General features: G+C 40.5%; 2 long non-coding RNA genes across 2 annotated transcripts; both read left to right on the top strand.

Moving 5' to 3' along the window:
* Positions 1–5,796: 5,796 nt before the first annotated feature.
* LOC123768631 (uncharacterized) lies at positions 5,797–12,238 on the top strand. The gene is made up of 3 exons (XR_006774116.2): positions 5,797–5,920; positions 9,327–9,391; positions 11,376–12,238. It is a non-coding gene; the product is annotated as an uncharacterized lncRNA (long non-coding RNA).
* A 3,455-nt stretch (positions 12,239–15,693) lies between these two features.
* Positions 15,694–19,720, top strand: LOC123768843 (uncharacterized). Its single transcript, XR_006774156.2, has 3 exons — positions 15,694–15,802; positions 17,088–17,152; positions 19,014–19,720. It is a non-coding gene; the product is annotated as an uncharacterized lncRNA (long non-coding RNA).
* Positions 19,721–19,798: the final 78 nt, after the last annotated feature.

The raw sequence follows: 19,798 nt of genomic DNA, 5'->3' as shown, positions 1-19,798 counted from the left end.
GCATCAATTTCAACAACACCAATTAAACTGTTCCACACAAAAATATATTGAAAATTAGGGGAAAGTTTTACGTTGTTTGGTTTAAGAAATGTTTTATTTTTGGGTCAAATTTTGCGCTGTCTTGATAAAGAGTTTCATTTTGCAGCCACGTGATAAATTATGCACTACGAATTGTCTGATAAATTCTTCCTAGATGCGTCTGAGTGCAAAATGAACAATGTTTGGGATCTTCTTCCTAACTGGTGGTTGTTGTTCACGCTGTTATGTTGGTGCAACTCATCACTGACGGGATGAGTGATGCTGCTCGATCAACTCGCCCATGTTAAATAATAATTATTTATATTTGTGTTTATCAGCTGGGCTTGGGTCTGCCCTTTCTATTAGGTCTAGCTCAGCCCTTTTGTGCTAGTTCTAGTTGAGCTCTCGGTGCTGTCGTGAGGTGTGCACACGAATGCAATAGCTCATTGCCGGTACAATTATTTCGCTTCTTATTTTTGCATTAAAAATATAGTTCCCTATAAATCTAACCACTGGAGTGATTTCAGTGGTGAATCTGAGTGATATATCCGGCTTTCCCTAAGATACTTTTGCCTAGATATAAATATTAATATTATATTTACTGTGATTCACTGCTTCATTTCCTTTACGTTGAACAGAGTAAAGAATACAAGTCAATAATTAACAAAAAAATGTAAGGGTAAAAATTATCCCTCATACTGCTTACCGTTTCTCCTACTTCTTCTATCTACTAGACCTTCTGCACCTCTTCATCTCAGCCTAGTTGTGTTCCTCCGCGGCTACCACACACACACACACACTCTCCATGTACCAGCGTGGGCGGCCCTGGCCTCCCACACCTACTGGACAAGTTTCCTGAACCAGCAAGGTAACAACGGGGCCTAACCTTGTCGGTCTTCACCTGTGCTTAATCTCGTATCTCGGGTAACCCGTTCATTTTGCGTCAACACCGCGGGTAGCAACTCAAGTCCATCCCTCTCCTACGTCAGCACCGCAGGAAGCAACACAAATACCTCTTCTTCCTCAGCGGCAAAGTGGAAAACTAGAGACGACATTTTGTTCCTAAAAATTTAAATTTTAGAGCCAGCATGTATGGAGGCTGGCGGCAGCAAGGACACTACGCACAAGACAGAGTACCAGAGAGGGCGGAGTGCAATATTAGACACAGGTCTCACGGACACCATGTGACTACAGCTATGCAATTACATCACTCACGTTCAAGCATGACAAGAAAACTTGGCCGCGTTCAATATATTGTCCCTTATTGTCTTGAATAGTGACTTTCAGCCATATATATATATATATATATATATATATATATATATATATATATATATATATATATATATATATATATATATATATATATATATATATACTCATGAGAAACTCTCCAGACACAAAACAGAACGCTTTAAAAGAGACTAACGTCGTCTATGCCTTCAAATGCCCTCTTGGGGACTGTAAGCTCCAAAAAACCCAGTATATAGGCAAGACAACAACATCTCTTTCTAGGCGTTTAACGATGCATAAGCAACAGGGCTCCATTAAGGAACATATAATCTCTTCCCACAACCAAACCATCGCCAGAGAAATCCTAGTAAACAACACAGAAATCATCGATAGATACAGCGATAGCAGGCGGCTTGACGTTTGCGAGGCACTACACATCAAGAAGTCAACACCAGCAATCAACAGCCAATTATTGCACAACTATATTCTACCCACCTCAAGACTCCGCTCCAATATAGAAGCATCAAGAAATATGGACCAATAGGCTTTCTACAAACACTTCTATTCAATATCCATTGTTTCGTGTTCTGTCTTGTGTTGATGAAATTAATACCCTATTAATACTCTTGTTCTGTCTTTTGTTGATGAAATTCATACCCTATTAATACCACATCTTGTTCTGTCTTGTGTTAATGCCACATCACCCCTTCCACCTCACTCAAATGTAGATATAAAATCGGAGATGCGTAAGTTCTATTCAGTTGTGTATTTGTGAACTAAAGTCTTTGAAAATGTAATAAGTTTTACGAAACGCGCTCGTGTCGCGTCAGACTAGAAATAAAAATGAATTTTGGAGAATTGATTTTTGATTTACCTCCAACAGTGAAACGAAATGTACGAAAGATTGAGAAAATTCGCGTTAGAATTATTAATCTTACTTTTTCTGTCATATTTAATAATATATATATATACATATATATATATATATATATATATATATATATATATATATATATATATATATATATATATATGCGAACAAGCCTGAATGGTCCCCAGGACAATATGCAACTGAAAACTCACACCCCAGAAGTGACTCGAACCCATACTCCCAGAAGCAACGCAACTGGTATGTAGAAGACGTCTTGTACATACCAGTTGCGTTGCTTCTGGGAGTATGGGTTCGAGTCACTTCTGGGGTGTGAGTTTTCAGTTATATATATATATATATATATATATATATATATATATATATATATATATATATATATATATATATATACTGTATATTAATGTATAGTATATATATATATATATATATATATATATATATATATATATATATATATATATATATATATATATATATATATATATATATATATATATATATACTATAATATATAGCCTCGGAATATATATATATTCCGAGGCTATGGGTCCCCACATTGGCACCAGAGGTGGTACCCTATATATATATATATATATATATATATATATATATATATATATATATATATATATATATATATATATATATATATATATATATATATATGTCGTACCTAATAGCCAGAACGCACTTCTCAGCCAACTATGCATGGCCCAATTTGCCTAATAAGCCAAGTTTTCAAGAATTAATGTTTTTTCGACTACCTAACCTACCTAACCTAACCTAACCTAACTTTTTCTGCTACCTAACCTAACCTAACCGATAGAGATAGGTTAGGTTAGGTTAGGTAGGGTTGGTTAGGTTCGGTCATATATCTACGTTAATTTTAACTTCAATAAAAAAAAATTGACCTCATACATAATGAAATGGGTAGCTTTATCATTTCATAAGGAAAAAATTAGAAAAAATATATTAATTCAGGAAAACTTGGCTTATTAGGCAAATCGGGCCTTGCATAGTAGGCTGAGAAGTGCGTTCTGGCTATTAAGTACGACATATATATATATATATATATATATATATATATATATATATATATATATATATATATATATATATATATATATATATATATAATATATATATATATATATATATAATATATATTATATATATATAAAAGAATAAGAATAAAAATAAAGGTTTGTGTGTGTGTGTGTGTGTGTGTGCGTGCGTGCGTGCGTGCGTGCGTCCTTGTGTGCTTGTGTGAGTGCATGTGGGTGGACTTGCGTCTGCATGCGCCGTGAACGAGTCTGGTATTTTTTTTTTTTTCGTTGTTTTTTATCAGATCACATTTACATTGTTGGAAAAATTCTTGTGGAATTTAATTACCGGATATAATTTTACGATTTATGATGATAATGGACAAAATATTAAAAATATATATAAAGTTCCTGTTCCGTTTTTCAGTGGACAAATTATTCCGTGTTTTGTGTTCATTTCTTGTTTGTATTCCTTTCATCATGGTGTTCTTTTAGTGTGGAAATAAAAAATAGGACCTGGAGACGATATCAGAATGTAGACGTGAGTATATTATCTCGAAACCGCTGATGTGGGAGTTTACATGTGTGTTTGAATGGTCTATAGTCGCATCTGGGTTACCGTTAGTTTATAATGAGGTGACCTTCACTATCTTGTAATGTTCCTTCACTGTTCTGTTATGACTCTACCTTCCCCGAGAGCTACATGCCTCCATAGAGTCAAAGACTGACCTGGTAAGTGCTATAGAAACACGAATGACTCTATCGACTGGTCTATCCATTTCGACTGATGGGTTCAGCGATGCCCTATCTTGTTGCATGGTCGGCGTTCGATCACCGATGGTCCAAGAGGTTGGACACTACATTCACTCCTTCCACATATCCCTCCCAGGTGTTACACAGTCTTACAGGCTTAAATGAAGGTTTCTGATGAAAACCTTTCGTTACCTTCCACGGGTAACGCAAGTCCTCCAGCAGCATCCACGTCAACACTGTTATATTATTTCATTGTGAATTTACTAGAGTGTTTGACTAGCAAGCTCATTACCCTACCAGGGAGTGGGTGGGTAACATGCAAAAATGTAAACTGGGATACCTGTTCCACTATTCAAAGAGTGACTAATAATGCCTCCACACTTTGGATTGCAATATTAACTATCAAACTGTCCTTTGAACAGCTATACAGAAATATTATAACAATGCTGTTATAAATGGTTCGAAAACACCCATTCATACGCCTGTAAACTTCCATTCAACACTCATAGTGCAAACAATCGCTCTTCCAGGATATTCGACTGTATAGAACACTTACAAATAACTAGATTCCAAGTCACGTGCTTCACTTGGAACACGTGGCATGTGTCTCATATCTATTGATAAGAAGTTTTAAACAAAATTGCCAGAGGGAACAAGTAACAAGACTCGCCCCGCGCTTAGGGAGCTATTTGGCCAAGGTTCGTATCCTGACCAAGGAGGATTGGCTAGGAAACTATCAATAAATGGCCGAAACGCTATGCGTACTAGTGGCTTTAGGTATTGTATGTACTAGCTCTATCTATAAATCCAACATTATGTTTGTAACTAATCTTCGATGTATACTTTTACCTGAATAAACATTTGATTTGATTGATTTGATTTGAATAACTGTCAACTGTATTGTTGATTAGGCATACTGTAGTTAAATGTAGGCCTCTGTTCACCCAACAGAGTGTGGGTACCCGGTTGTTAAACGACTGGCGGGTCGCATTCCAGGGGAAACTAGTGGGTAAAACTTACCTTGAAGAACAGGATGGGAAAGCGCTCTCTGCCTGCTAGCAGGCGTCAGCAGTCGTCTATTCTTCAACACATTCGTGTAAAAAAATGAAAAAACTATCAAATGAGGATGGAAACAACGATTCCTGGTGGTAAATACTGCGATATATGAGGTATCACAACACCGTCAGCTGCACGGTACAGGACAACACGCTATTATACCACAATACCACTCCAGGCGGGTATTGGTCAACACTCTTCAGTATAAACACCACAAGAGGTGAAGAAGGGATACGAAACAAACTCTGATTAAGAGAAATATATAATTATGGTTGCATTCACTTGCATTCGCATAATTATGGATCGTGGATCCATCGGTTAGATTTAATTCGGGGGCCATTTAGTACATCATTTTTTCTGACGTTGTGACAACTTATGAGGTTGGGCTGGTATATGAACCAGCACTAGCAAATTCTTGTAGACTATGTGTACATTGTTAGCTGTAAATATCTAACTGTCAAGTGATGTTTGTTATGAAAACATTGATAACTGAGCATTCATAAATAATGTTAAAGAATGTGACCTCGCTAATGTTTACAGTGAGGACAGTTGCAGTGCCCAATAGTGGACAATTCGTTACCTTGAGTTACGTGACACAAATAGCGATATTCCAGTATTATTCCGGCAGTTACTTTCAGGTGGACGTTGCTTTAGATCTAGCTACTCAGAACGAAGTGTCCATGTAGCACGGGCTATGGTGAGCCCGTAAGTCAGGTGGACGCTTTGTCCTGGCCTTATAGACACTCGTCCTCCCCCCCCCCCTGTCCTCCTCACCAACATTTCCTGTGCCAACAAGGCAACAACGTTACTTAGCCTTGTAGCTTCCGCACGTACTCATCTCGATTGTGCGCGTACCCGCTTCCTCAGTACCCACTCAGCCATCGCTGCAGCCGCACGCGTCTCTCATCAACATCGACATGAAGAGGTACTGACTGGTTTTTAATATCGGCTTATGTCTTAGCCCCAGTAGGCACTGGGATACCTCAGGAAGCTGAGAGTGTAGTTAAGGCTCAAAGCGCCATATTTCGGCAGAGTGTAATATTTTTTGTATGTACCTGCATAAAAGTTGTGTTTGTATGAATGTATATGCTATTTGTGCAAGTAGCTGTAGCTGTTAGTTCTTGGACCCTGCCTCTCTAACCATCGGTTGTCTAATATACACACTCCAGACCTATTTTCCTTTATGATAGATATTATATATTTCTGTCACACACACACACACACACACACACACACACACACACACACACACACACACACACACACACAAACACACACACACACACACACTTCCTAATGCACTTCCTAAATGCATTAGGAAGTGATGTGGTGGACGCTGACTCCATACACAGTTTGAAGTGTAGATATGATAGAGCCCAATAGGCTCAGGAACCTGTACACCTGTTGATTGACGGTTGAGAGGCGGGACCAAAGAGCCAGAGCTCAACCCCCGCAAGCACAATTAGGTGAGTACACACACCCAGGAAGCAGCCCGTAACAGCTGTCTAACTCCCAGGAAACAGTTTCCACCTGTTTCACCTTGTTCGCGTACCATGTACTCACCTCACCTAGTTGTACTCACCTAATTGTGCTTGCGGGTTTGAGCTCTGGTTCTTTGGTCCCGCCTCTCAACTGTCAATCAACTCATGTACAGATTCCTGAGCCTATTGGGCTCTATCATATCTACATTTGAAACTGTGTATGGAGTCAGCCTCCACCACATCACTACTTTTTTTTTTTGTAACAACTCTTGTTGTTACATTCGTGTAGAGCCACTAGTACGCGTAACGTTTCGGGCAGGTCCCTGGAATACGATCCCCGCCGCGAATAATCGTTGTTACAACCAAGTACACATTTTACTGTTGAGTTAAACAAAGGCTACAGTTAAGGATTTGCGCCCAGTAAATCCTCCCCGGCCAGGATACGAACCCATGACAAAGCGCTCGCGGAACGCCAGGCGAGTGTCTTACCACTACACCACGGAGACTGGTAAATACTTAATGCATTCCATATGTTAACTACTCCTACACTGAAAAAATCTAATGTCTCTGTGGCTCATCTGGATACTAAGTTTCCACCTCTGTCCCCTTGTTCGTGTCCCACCCGTGCTGAAGAGTTTGTCTTTGTCCACCCTGTCAATTCCCTTGTGAACTTTGCAGTTGGTTATCATGTCTCCTTTTACTCTTCAGTTTTTCAGGGACGTGATGTTCAGTTCCTTTAGCCTTTCCTCGTAGCTCATACCTCTCAGTTCCGGGACGAGTCTGGTGGCATACCGCAGAATTTTCTCTAATTTTGTCTTGTGTTTAACTAAGTATGGACTCCAGGCTGGAGCTGCATGTATTCACCTAGTTGTGTTTACGGGGTTGAGCTTTGCTCTTTCGGCCGGCCTCTCAACTGTCAATCAACTGTATACTAACTACTTTTTTTTTCTCTCTCTCTCTCCACACTACACACACACACACACCCCAGGAAGCAGCCTGTGACAGCTGACTAACTCCAAGGTACCTATTTACTGTTAAGTAACAGGGGCATTCAGGGTGAAAGAAACTTTGCCCATTTGTTTCTGCCTGGTGCGGGAATCGAACCCGCGCCACAGAATTACGATTCCTGCGCGCTATCCACCAGGCTATCAGGCCCCTGTGTGTGTGTGTGTGTGTGTGTGTGTGTGTGTGTGTGTGTGTGTGTGTGTGTGCGCGCGTGTGTGTGTGTGCGTGTGTGTGTGTGTGTGTGTGTGTGTACTCACCTAGTTGTGCTTGAGGGGGTTGAGCTCTGGCTCTTTGGTCCCGCCTCTCAACCGTCAATCAACCACTTTGTGTGTGTGTGTGTGTGTGTGTGTGTGTGTGTGTGTGTGTGTGTGTGTGTGTGTGTGTGACTGTGTGTGTGTAGCACACTAGACATTACGAGCCCTCTGAAGATTCAGGAGAAGGACGAAATCAAAGGAGACATCGTCATAACAAAGATATATATAGTTCAGCAGTTTTGAGAAAGTTTAGAGATAACAAACAATTTACATTATTATCAAAGTTTATTGCACTGAGTTTTATCTTAGTGATTACTGGAGAGTGAAGGAATGCTGGATCAGTGAGACTTGGCCACTCCACTAGCATATAATTACAATCAAAGATACACAGCACTCATTGCAGCCTTTGCTGATTTATAGTCAATAGGAAAAAGTGTGCTTCTAAAAGTGCCCAGCCTAAATATTTTCCAAGTTGATTGTCTTTGCTTCAAATGTGATGAGAAAATGGCTATATTTATAATATTGTTCTACTTTAAATTTATTATCGCTCTCATCTACAAATTTCATCTGCCATTTCCTGCGGACGTGTCTCCTTGAGGCATCCTGCGCGATGAACTGGATTAAGATGTGATAATAATTGCATTTCTGGTTTATTTTATACATTTTTTTGTTTACTTCAAGGTCTGCAACTTTGCTTAGGGTACAGGTGGGGACAGTGGGAAGTGAAGTCCAGGTGGGGGAGTGTGGACTTGCAGGTGGGGGACGCTGACGTAGGGCGCGGACAAGAAGGTGTCAAAGGTTAAAGATAGAAATATTGTAGAACGAGTGGATGTGTATGATCGAGGGGGGACATGGCTATGGAAGAGTAATGGGGTGTAGTTGTCGTATTGATGGGGCAGAGTAGAGGACATGAAAGTGCATATATATATGTGGGGGAAGAGGCGGCGTGTGGGCGTTCGTATATGTGTGTGAGACAAGTCTTTTGCTGTGTCAAAGGTCGAGATATGAACGCCCACGAGCACCTTGAGCCTCTATACACTGATGTGGTGAAGGCCTGCCAGGTCCAGTAATGTAGCAAGGTAAAAACACGTCTTCATCTGATGGACTCTCGGGTATTTTCCCACCAGGACCGGTTTACTGCACATTGATTTACCATTCTCGGATAGGGGCCTCGTAGCCTGGTGGATAGCGCGCAGGACTCGTAATTCTGTGGCGCGGGTTCGATTCCCGCACGAGGCAAAAACAAATGGGCAAAGTTTCTTTCACCCTGGATGCCCCTGTTACCTAGCAGTAAATAGGTACCTGGGTGTTAGTCAGCTGTCACGGGCTGCTTCCTGGGGGTGGAGGCCTGGTCAAGGACCGGGCCGCGGGGACACTAAAGCCCCGAAATCAACTCAAGATAACTCAAGAAGATGCTCGCTGGGACGAGCTCCAGTTCCTGAGTCCTGATTTCTTGATGTTCGTCATTTGATGTAGTGACTATTGCTTCTTAACACAATAATTTATTTAAATTAAATCTCTCAATAACTGTTTGTTTATGTGTAATGTTGTTTTAGCCAAAGCAACCGTTTGACCCTGTGTGTGCCTTCAGGTGGAGCATTGTGTTGATCGTGGTGTTCAGCCTCCTGGTTGGGACCGTCGTCTCCGAACCACAAGGTAAACGTTTCTTTTTTCCTGGTACTATAGAGGACTCTGAGGTACTATAGAGGACTCTGAGGTACTGTAGAGGACTCTGAGGTACTGTAGAGGACTCTGAGGTACTGTAGAGGACTCTGAGGTACTATAGAGGACTCTGAGGTACTATAGAGGACTCTGAGGTACTATAGAGGACTCTGAGGTACTATAGAGGTCTCTGAGGTACTATAGAGGACTCTGAGGTACTATAGAGGACTCTGAGGTCCTATAGAGGACTCTGAGGTACTATAGAGGACTCTGAGGTCCTATAGAGGACTCTGAGGTACTATAGAGGACTCTGAGGTCCTATAGAGGACTCTGAGGTACTATAGAGGACTCTGAGGTACTATAGAGGACTCTGAGGTACTATAGAGGACTCTGAGGTACTATAGAGGACTCTGAGGTACTATTGAGGACTCTGAGGTACTATAGAGGACTCTGAGGTACTATAGAGGACTCTGAGGTACTATAGAGGACTCTGAGGTACTATAGAGGACTCTGAGGTACTATAGAGGACTCTGAGGTACTATAGAGGACTCTGAGGTACTATAGAGGACTCTGAGGTACTATAGAGGACTCTGAGGTACTATAGAGGACTCTGAGGTACTATAGAGGACTCTGAGGTCCTATAGAGGACTCTCAGGTACTATAGAGGACTCTGAGGTACTATAGAGGACTCTCAGGTACTATAGAGGACTCTGAGGTACTATAGAGGACTCTGAGGTACTATAGAGGACTCTGAGGTACTGTAGAGGACTCTGAGGTACTATAGAGGACTCTGAGGTACTATAGAGGACTCTGAGGTACTATAGAGGACTCTGAGGTACTATAGAGGACTCTGAGGTACTATAGAGGACTCTGAGGTCCTATAGAGGACTCTCAGGTACTATAGAGGACTCTGAGGTACTATAGAGGACTCTGAGGTACTATAGAGGACTCTGAGGTACTATAGAGAACATGCTGACGACGAGTCACAATAACGTGGCTGAAGATATGATGTTTAAACCACATATCAGAAGATGAAGTTACGACAACGTTTCGGTCCTTCCTAGAACATTACCACGTCTTGTGTGATACTTGATAATGGTCCAAGACGGACTGAAACGTCGTCGTTTTTTCCATCTTCTGATGTGTTGTTTAGTAATCATAAGTGTTATGAAAGCTGATACAAACTTCTTTACTTCTGACTATTAAATATCATTTATAATTATTAATTAAATACTTATTTCCCAAATTTACTATTGGAAAATGTGCGGAATTCCCTAATTTTAGCGGAAATACTTTAAGAGTTCCTTAATGATAGCAAGAGGTTTTCAATGTTTATTCTTCTCTATATTATTATAGAGTATTATAATTCCGCTTGTGTAAGGATCATGAGTTTAAAAACTAGTTGGCAAGGCTTACCATGAGCTATGAGAAGGGAAAGGTCTCAGCCTGCTAACTGGACTCAGAAGTCGCCTGTTCTTGTACCAATCTGTGTAAAAAAGAAAAAAAGAGTTGTATACTACTGTATTGCCGGTGAGTGATAGAACTGACTTGTCTCCAGGTAGAGCTGATCCTGGATTAGAGGCAGATGTATGAAAATATTTCTGTGTAGAGGTGATGGCTTGCGTTAGTACTTAATGCTGATTGATGGCACCTCTAAAGAGATTCAATTCTCTTCTACTAGGGGAGTACTAGTCCCCTCTCCTAGTACCGAATCCCCTTTATATTTGTCATCGTCGGTCAAAATAACTCTAGTGTCCGCTCTTTGACTATTGTGACAAGCTATAACAGCTGTTAGAATATTATTGCCCTAATATCATGGCCTTTTAATGGGATTTATATCTGTATTCAGTATTAATATTATAAGCATTATTATTATTATTATTATTATTATTATTATTATTATTATTATTATTACTGTAATTATTATCACTATTATTATTATTAGTAGTAGTATTTTAATACCTTTTTCTCTTTCTAGTTAGAGCTACGAGAAAAGGGCTTTTCGAGATCTGCAAGCGGATGAGGCCTAACTGTAAAGTTGAGCCCCCTCACGTGTGCTGTCGGGTCACTGGTGATTCCCCGGCTGTCATCACACTCAATCACAGTGTCAAGCTTAAATGACCTGGGACTCATTAATCTATTGGACATCGGCCATCTCCTATAGGATGAAGACTGTCAGATTGGGAAATAGGAGTCTTGCTGCTAGTCTTGCTGCTAGTCTTGCTGCTAGTCTTGCTGCTAGTCTTGCTGCTAGTCTCGCTGCTAGTCTTGCTGCTAGTCTTGCTGCTAGTCTTGCTGCTAGTCTTGCTGCTAGTCTCGCTGCTAGTCTCGCTGCTAGTCTTGCTGCTAGTCTTGCTGCTAGTCTCGCTGCTAGTCTTGCTGCTAGTCTTGCTGCTAGTCTTGCTGCTAGTCTCGCTGCTAGTCTTGCTGCTAGTCTTGCTGCTAGTCTTGCTGCTAGTCTCGCTGCTAGTCTTGCTGCTAGTCTTGCTGCTAGTCTTGCTGCTAGTCTCGCTGCTAGTCTTGCTGCTAGTCTCGCTGCTAGTCTCGCTGCTAGTCTCGCTGCTAGTCTTGCTGCTAGTCTTCCTACTAGTTTTCCTGTTCCTATGGCTTCTCTACATATATCATCAGCAAGTTATGTAACAATTAAAAGGAGACCCGAAAATATATTTTTCTAGCTTTAAAATTAAAAAAAAAAATGATCTTCCAGCAACTAATTAATTATTTGTTAAGTTTTACCCAAATAATTTATTTCTCTCGGAGCATCGCTTGCAGCCTCACTAGATTTTCTTCTCCCTGGATCTATAATAATCTATAACTCATTAAATAAAAAATCTAACAATTTCTAGTTACTTTTCCTTGTTCAGAGAATGTGTACCCTAAGCTTTTACGTGTATTTTAACATTGAAAGATGTATGGTAACCTTATGACGAGAGCTAATGAAATTTCTTATTAAGATGATTTAAAGTTGTATTAGTTACCTAAGTGTATTTTCCTTAATAATAAAATAATAATAACAATAAATAAATTCAAAATTACAATAACTATAGCCACAATAATAATAATAAAATAATAAATACATATAATAATGATACAAATAAAAATATTAGTAATGGGGTAAATGGGAGATAATTGTTAACATAATTTATGTAAGGATAAGTAAACTTCGACTAGGTTTGGATAGGTTAAGCTAAGATAGGTTAAGATAAGTTAGGATAGGTAAGGTTAGATTAGGCTAGGTTAGGTTAGCTAGTTATATATTTTAGTAAATGTTTTAATAACCATCAGTGAGTCCTTTCATTTACGACCTGACCTGAATCTCCTCTATGCTAGTAAATATCCCTTGCAAATAAAGTATTTGTTGGTGCAGTCCTGTGGATAAAAAATTTACTTTTTATCACGAGACCTCTCGCAGTTTCACTTTACAATTGATGATGTGACAATTGATTTTAAGCGATGATTTTTTTTATTTGTCCGCTAAAAAAAATATATGCTAACAAAAAATAGGTTCTTCGCAACCTCTTGTCTCTATGATCCACTTTCTTAATGTTTTGTTGGATTATTTTCTATAAATGATAGTATACTAGAGTTTCAATAGTTTAGTTACTATAGGGATCTCTAGCTATTTGTTTTCTGGCAGGATATAACTTCCACTTATATTACTGGTTAATTATAGTATATAATTCAAGTGTTATTAAGTGCCGATGATAGGATTAAGACGAGGAACAATGAAAATATGAACTTTTTGTTAATGTTCTCTGATTATAAACAATAGGTTAGCTTTTGGTTTTAATAAATGAATGATAAATGGGAGCATACATGCCAACACACAATGTTATGGAAATGGGACTAAGAGATAGGAGACCAAAGGGACAGTACACAATGAAGGGGAACAGCCTACCTGTGACGACGCGCGAAAGAGACCTGGGCGTAAACGTAACACCTAATCTATCTCCTGAGGCACATATAAATAGGATAACGACAGCAGCGTACTCTACACTGGCAAAAGTTAGAACATCATTCAGAAACCTAAGAAAGGAGGCATTTTGGGCGCTTTACACTGCCTACATGTGGCCAGTCTTGGAGTATGCTGCCTCATCATGGAGTTCCCATCTAAAGAAGCATATAAAGAAGCTGGAAAAGGTTCAGAGGTTTGCAACGAGACTCGTCCCAGAGCTACGAGGGATGAGGTATGAGGAGCGCCTGAGGGAGCTGTGCCTTTCGACACTAGAAAGAAGAAAGGAGAGGGGGGGGGGAAATGATAGGAACGTATAATATACTCAGAGGGATTGACAGAGTGGACATAGACGAAAAATGTTCACACGGAATAGTAACAGAACGAGGGGACATGGGTGGAAGCTGGAAACTCAGATGAGTCACAGAGATGTTAGGAAGTTCTCTTTTAGCGTGAGAGTAGTGGAAAAGGGTGGTCTTGAAGGAGGCCGGCCTCGGGTGAAAAGGGGCTGTGACGATCCTTGTCTGGAACCCGTAGGTGCGGGACCGGGACGTCCACCTCCCGAGGGTCGTGCGGCCCAGGCTCTGCTTCAGGAGGCTGGGGTCGTTCTTACCCTTGATGGGGTGGTTCTTCTCCGGCCCCGACCACAGCGGTCTCCGGGGTTGGGGGGGTACCTGTGCCCTTCTTCACCAACTTCGAGGTCATCTCCGGAACTCACAATTCCTGCGACGGCGCTGGAACCAATCGTATTGGCGTATGCCTTTCTATTGGAGACTTTCAGCGCCGTGGAGAGGGGGGACCTGCTGCCTGGGTAACAGCTTCTCCCCCGAATCAACCTACCCTGGCTTTGTGCCCTGGTGAGGCCACTCCAGACCGACAACCAGAGCGCAACTCCATAGTCTCCTGAGACTGATGGATGCCTACTACTACTACTAGTGGGAAAATGTAATGCACTTCAGGAACAGGTTGTGGAAGCAAATACTCTTCATAATTTTAAAACCAGGTATGATAGGGAAATAGGACCGTAGTCATTGCTGTAAACAACCGATGCTCGAAAGGCGGGATCCAAGAGTCCGTGCTCGATCCTGCAGACACAACTAGGTGAGTAGACATGTATGATATCTCATCCGTTCTCTGTCTCTATGGCTCTCTAACTATGTCTCTCTTTGTATCTTTGTTGCTCTCTCTCTCTGTCTACGGCTCTATATTAGAGTATCTCTCTTTATCACTTTGTTGCTTTCTTTTGTGAGTCTCTTTGAGACTCTACGACCAAATGGTTGAGCACCATTCCTTTTCTCTCATCCAAAATCCTTATCCTGACCCCCTTCCAAGTGCTATATAGTCGCAATAGCTTGGCGCTTTCCCCTGATATTTCCCTCCCTCTCTGAGACTCTCTGTGACTCTTTGTGAGTCCCATTGTGACTATCCTTATCTGTGTCTCTGTCTGCCTGCCTGTCTTTGTTTCTGTCTCTGTCTCTTTTCGCTCATTATCTGTCTGACTCTCTGTCTTTCTTATTCTCTTTGTTTGAGTCTCTGTGTGTGTTTTCCTCTGTCTCTCTATCCGTGCTATTTTCTCCCTCTCTGTCTCTGTGTCTCTGTATTTATTTCTCTCTCTCTCTCTCTCTCTCTCTCTCTCTCTCTCTCTCTCTCTCTCTTTCTCAGTACTGTCTTAAAATGTAATACTGTAACCCAAATGAGTGGAAAGGAGAGGAGATGCCCCCAAATGGGTGATGTTGGAGAATGCATCAAAACTCTACGGAAAACCCAACCTCAGATTTTGTTACAGCTTTCATGAAAATCGTTGGGATAGCTAGAAATACCGATATTTCTTAGAGTGTAACACTGGAACCGATCCCAACTAGCCTATGACACTCCTATACCCTACATGAATCATCTTGGCAAATTAGGCGAGGCTAGCCCCAAGCGTTTGGCCTTTATCCTTGGACAGAAAGACCAACATTGATTGATTGATGAAGATTAAGCCACCCAAGAGTTGGCACGGGCATGAATATCTCGTAACTGACCAACTGTTGTTGTTACAGATTCAGCTACTCAGAACAAGTTCCAAGTAGCACGGGCTATAGTGAGCCCGTAGTGGACTTACCTGGCACAGGAGCGGGGCTGTGAACTGACCAACAAATATTCTGGTATATATATATATTATAGGAGGGGTACCCGGCCGTGCCTGGAATAGTCTGTCTATTCCCACCCCTACACACCCCCTATTCCACCCCCTATTCCACCCCCTATTCCACCCCCCCACATCCCACCTCCTTACCCCATCTTCCCTCCCAAGGCAACAACGGTATCTAACCTTGCCCAGTATAGAAGGTTGTTCAGTATGCATTGTGACACCTTGAACGCCGGGCTCTACTCCCTGAGTCCCCAGTGTCCATTTGAGAAGCCCAGCATCAAGACTCGAGTGCCATCCTCCTCAGCGACATCATGGAAAGGTAGGAATGAGACACACTATTACGCGTTTCTCATTACATACATCAGGATGTGAGTGCAAGCTCTGATATTTCACTCTATATAAAAAGTTAACTAAATCACATGTCGAATATAACGGGGGGATATAACGCGCAATTACATAACTCTTAGTGATGCGTGGAACAGGCAAGAGGTAGGTATTGTGTTTTTCTTTTTCATATATTTAAACGTGTTTGTATTTGTATTTGCGTGCGTGTGAGAGGCGTGTGTGTGTGTGCGTGTTATTGTTTATATTTTCTATTTGTTCCTGCAATAGCAATCTGCGAGCTGTTAGCCCTTTATCAGAGTAACCAATAACAATTCTTTTTCCAGTATTTCAACACCACTAAACTCCCTTTCACTGGTGACCGCCCACACATTAAACAATTATATTTTTTATAAGAGGGACAGACAAAAAACAGAAAGACAGAGACAGACAGACCGAAATAAAAGAGACAGACACAGACCGAAAAAACAGATAGTCAAATAACCGTCAGTTGTTTAATGTATTGACTCCCGATTTATTTTACTTTATCATATTTACTACATATATATCTCCTTCACACACACACACACACACATACACACACACACACACACACACACACACACACACACACACACACACACACACATACATACATACACAACAGCTGTCTAATACCACGGCACCTCTTTACTGCTTGGTAAACAGGCGAATCAGGTGAGAGAAACTCAATCGTTTGCCCAATTGTTTCCGTCTCTGCCGGGAATCGAACCTGGATCCATGTGTGTAAGTCATGTTTCGCAATTAACACAAGTCCAGGGTAATATATATACGCTGAAAGTATTCCTAATAAATAAAATACACAAAGTTTTCAGGCTGTGAGGAGAGGTAAGTAAGTTTTGATAAGATTCCCACTGACGATGTTGACGTAACCTGATCTCATTTTAACTTACCAAAAACTTCCTCTCAAAAGAGTTTCTGAAACTAAATTATACATACTTTGATAAGTGCTATTTATTTTTTTTCCAACTTGAAAAACCTTCATACAGTGTGACCACAGGTGTTATACAATATTGTATACAGCATTGTATTGTATAACTTTTATAAATAAGACGCCGTCTGTTCTAAACCTAACACAGATGCTTGTAATTCATTAGCTGCTATCAATTCCCAGCAGACAGAAAGTCAATAATATTTGGACATTATCAAACCATTGAGACTGCTCATGGATACGAGATCATCTGAATGCCCCTCAGCAACCAATTAACAGTGTTTACATTCAGGTCGTTCATCGTGATGACGTTGGTACTCAGCCTTCTGGTCGCTGCCGCCATCTGTGAGCCCAAAAGTAAGATTTACTTGATTTGTTTTGGCTACGTATATCACTGTGAGACGACAGTGAAGGACTGTACTCAAATATCGTAGCTAGAACATTGTAGTAGTAGCTATGGCTCGCCTCTACGACTCTGGGATGGTGTAAAAATAGTAACTAGCACACTGGGACTGTAGGTGGGATCCTTGGAAGGAACTTAGATACCCAGACTCATCTTAGGATTACAGGTAATCTGTCCCTGGGATTATGGCCATGATTCTGGTACTGTACATGACTATCGCAGTTATGATTCTGGGATGATTGGTTAAAGGTAGGTGCTCAGATTTTTGGATAGTTACCAAGTGGACAAGGACAGCGACACCTACTTGAGCATTATATCTTAGACTGAAATGAAATTGAGCCATTTACAGATAAATCTAAACTCAAATAAAATGGCGAACCATCTTATTACTAGGGATAAAATATCTGATATCCTTACACTGTATCCACATTTCGCTTCGAGTAGATAAACGACATATTAGATTATGAAGCAAGTAATGTATTGTGAAGATTAATAACAGCAGCTCCCCTATGACCCTGTCATGTCTCCATAGCTCAAACAATTATGAATTAGCGAAAAGACCTACCAATAATGTATGATAATTGACTATAAATACATAGCTATTGAAATGGAACATTCTCTGTAACTAGCAGACATTATAATTATAAAGTATGAAGGACAGATGTAATTGTTAATGAAGTAACCTGTGTTGAGGTCTGATAAAGACTTTTTGTGCCCTCTGTAATCATTTTTTTGCGCTACCGCTCACAGGATGAGTATGGGGTGCACAATAAACTAGTCGCCTCCGGCGACAACAATCAATTACCAAGCATGCACGTGTTACAGCTAAGTATGCTTTATCGACTGGCCCAGTCGATAGAGCACTCGTCTATCAAAGTGAAGGTCGCGCGTTCGAGACTTCTATTACCCCTGGTGATTGAAATTATAGCTAAATTTAATGAACACAATGGGCATAATCTTACTGAAGAAAACATACGAGTTATAAGTGCTCATCCACTATTTAAATAAGACAGAAATGATGAACCCATACCGGGCCAACCAGAGGTTTAGGGCCAGTTATGGAATCTCCCTACAAAAAAAGTACTAAAGGGCTATTTATATAATATAATTTGATCCGAAACATACTTATCTTAACAAAAAAAATAATAAAAGTTTTCCAGTTCTATTGTCATTATTAATAATATCAGTAATAATAAAACTAATAATAATTAATAATAATATTATCATTACACAGATAAATCCCATTAACGTGATACATCGATGAATAAATCCCACAGGAGTCGTGAAGAGGGATTCGAACCTAGGTGCTGGGTGCTCCCAGACGCGCTCGTGGTTCAGTCGACTAGAGCGCGCCTGGATACACCCAGTGCGTAAGTTCGAACCTTCATCAAGGCTCCTCTTGGATTTGTTCAATATTATTATTATTATAATTATTATTGTTATTACCATTAATGTTTTTGTTATTATTATTACAGTTATCTTGATTATAAAGTTCATTATAATAATTAGTAGAAGCATTGTTTTTAATAATGAATTATAAAGAACAAGTCCACAAGGGCCGTGACGAGGATTCGAACCTGAGAGCATCCGAGACGCTGCCTTAATTGACTGAGCTATGAAATGGTAAAAAAAAAAAGAGTTGAAACCGAAGTTCTACTGAACTTACTGGAACCTGCAGCCTCTCCGAGACACAAACCAGGGTTTTACACAACTCCCCCATGCGCTCGAGCTATGTCAATCCACCCTTGTGGATTTGTTCACTTGATGCATCACGTTATTGTGTTTTCTGTGTGTAATGAATTATAATGATTTTAGGTGCAGGTAAAGTGAGCATTCTAGAGCTATGTAAGCGGGTGATGATCGACTGCTCGACCAGACCGCCCCATCTGTGTTGTCGCTACCACGGCAGCCCACAGACACCGCACCGTAAACCTATCACGGCCGGCTAGAGTCACATGGCATCCTACAGCCTCCGGAAGAAACAATACTGAAATGAACTCCCTGTTCGATGCATGTTTTTCGGGCTGATGGAAAAAATCGTCAAGCTTGAGAGGAGCCCACAACAGTTCGACTCCTTCTGCCCATTAAAGCTTTTTAGCTACTTTTAGGCTGGATTTTACATTATATATATATGGAATGTGAATGTCCCTAAGGCTCTGTCAGATGTTTCGAAACAAGTTTGTTCTGCTCGTCTGTTTGTTAAAAATTTGCTGGATTTCCTCTTCTAGTTGTAAATACATTGTATAATCATCATACTCTCTCTCTCTCTCTCTCTCTCTCTCTCTTTTTAGCAGTCAAGTTACGCTTCGTCCCGAGGGCGGAGGAACGGAAATTAGTCATTACATTTGTTTCAGTTACCCTCAATTATTTGTAATGATAATGGTTTGTAATATGTCACTAGTGCACATACACGTGGCTCATTATTGAAGGTTATGCAAGTCTAAAGATATTTTTTTGCTGCTTTGCCAGTCCTCATTTATTTATTGTAATTTGTAAATCTGTATAATAAATTAACACAAATTCAGAGAGTTTTTTTCGTTATTTGTTGTGCGCAAATATACAAAGACCTTCTATTATATTGACAATGAGAAAGTGGAGAC

The sequence above is a fragment of the Procambarus clarkii genome, chromosome 83 (assembly GCF_040958095.1).
Source record: "Procambarus clarkii isolate CNS0578487 chromosome 83, FALCON_Pclarkii_2.0, whole genome shotgun sequence".
In the NCBI taxonomy this organism is placed as follows: Eukaryota; Metazoa; Arthropoda; class Malacostraca; order Decapoda; family Cambaridae; genus Procambarus; species Procambarus clarkii.
Note: the sequence above shows the minus strand (reverse complement) of the source record. Positions and strands in the feature narration are given on the sequence as shown.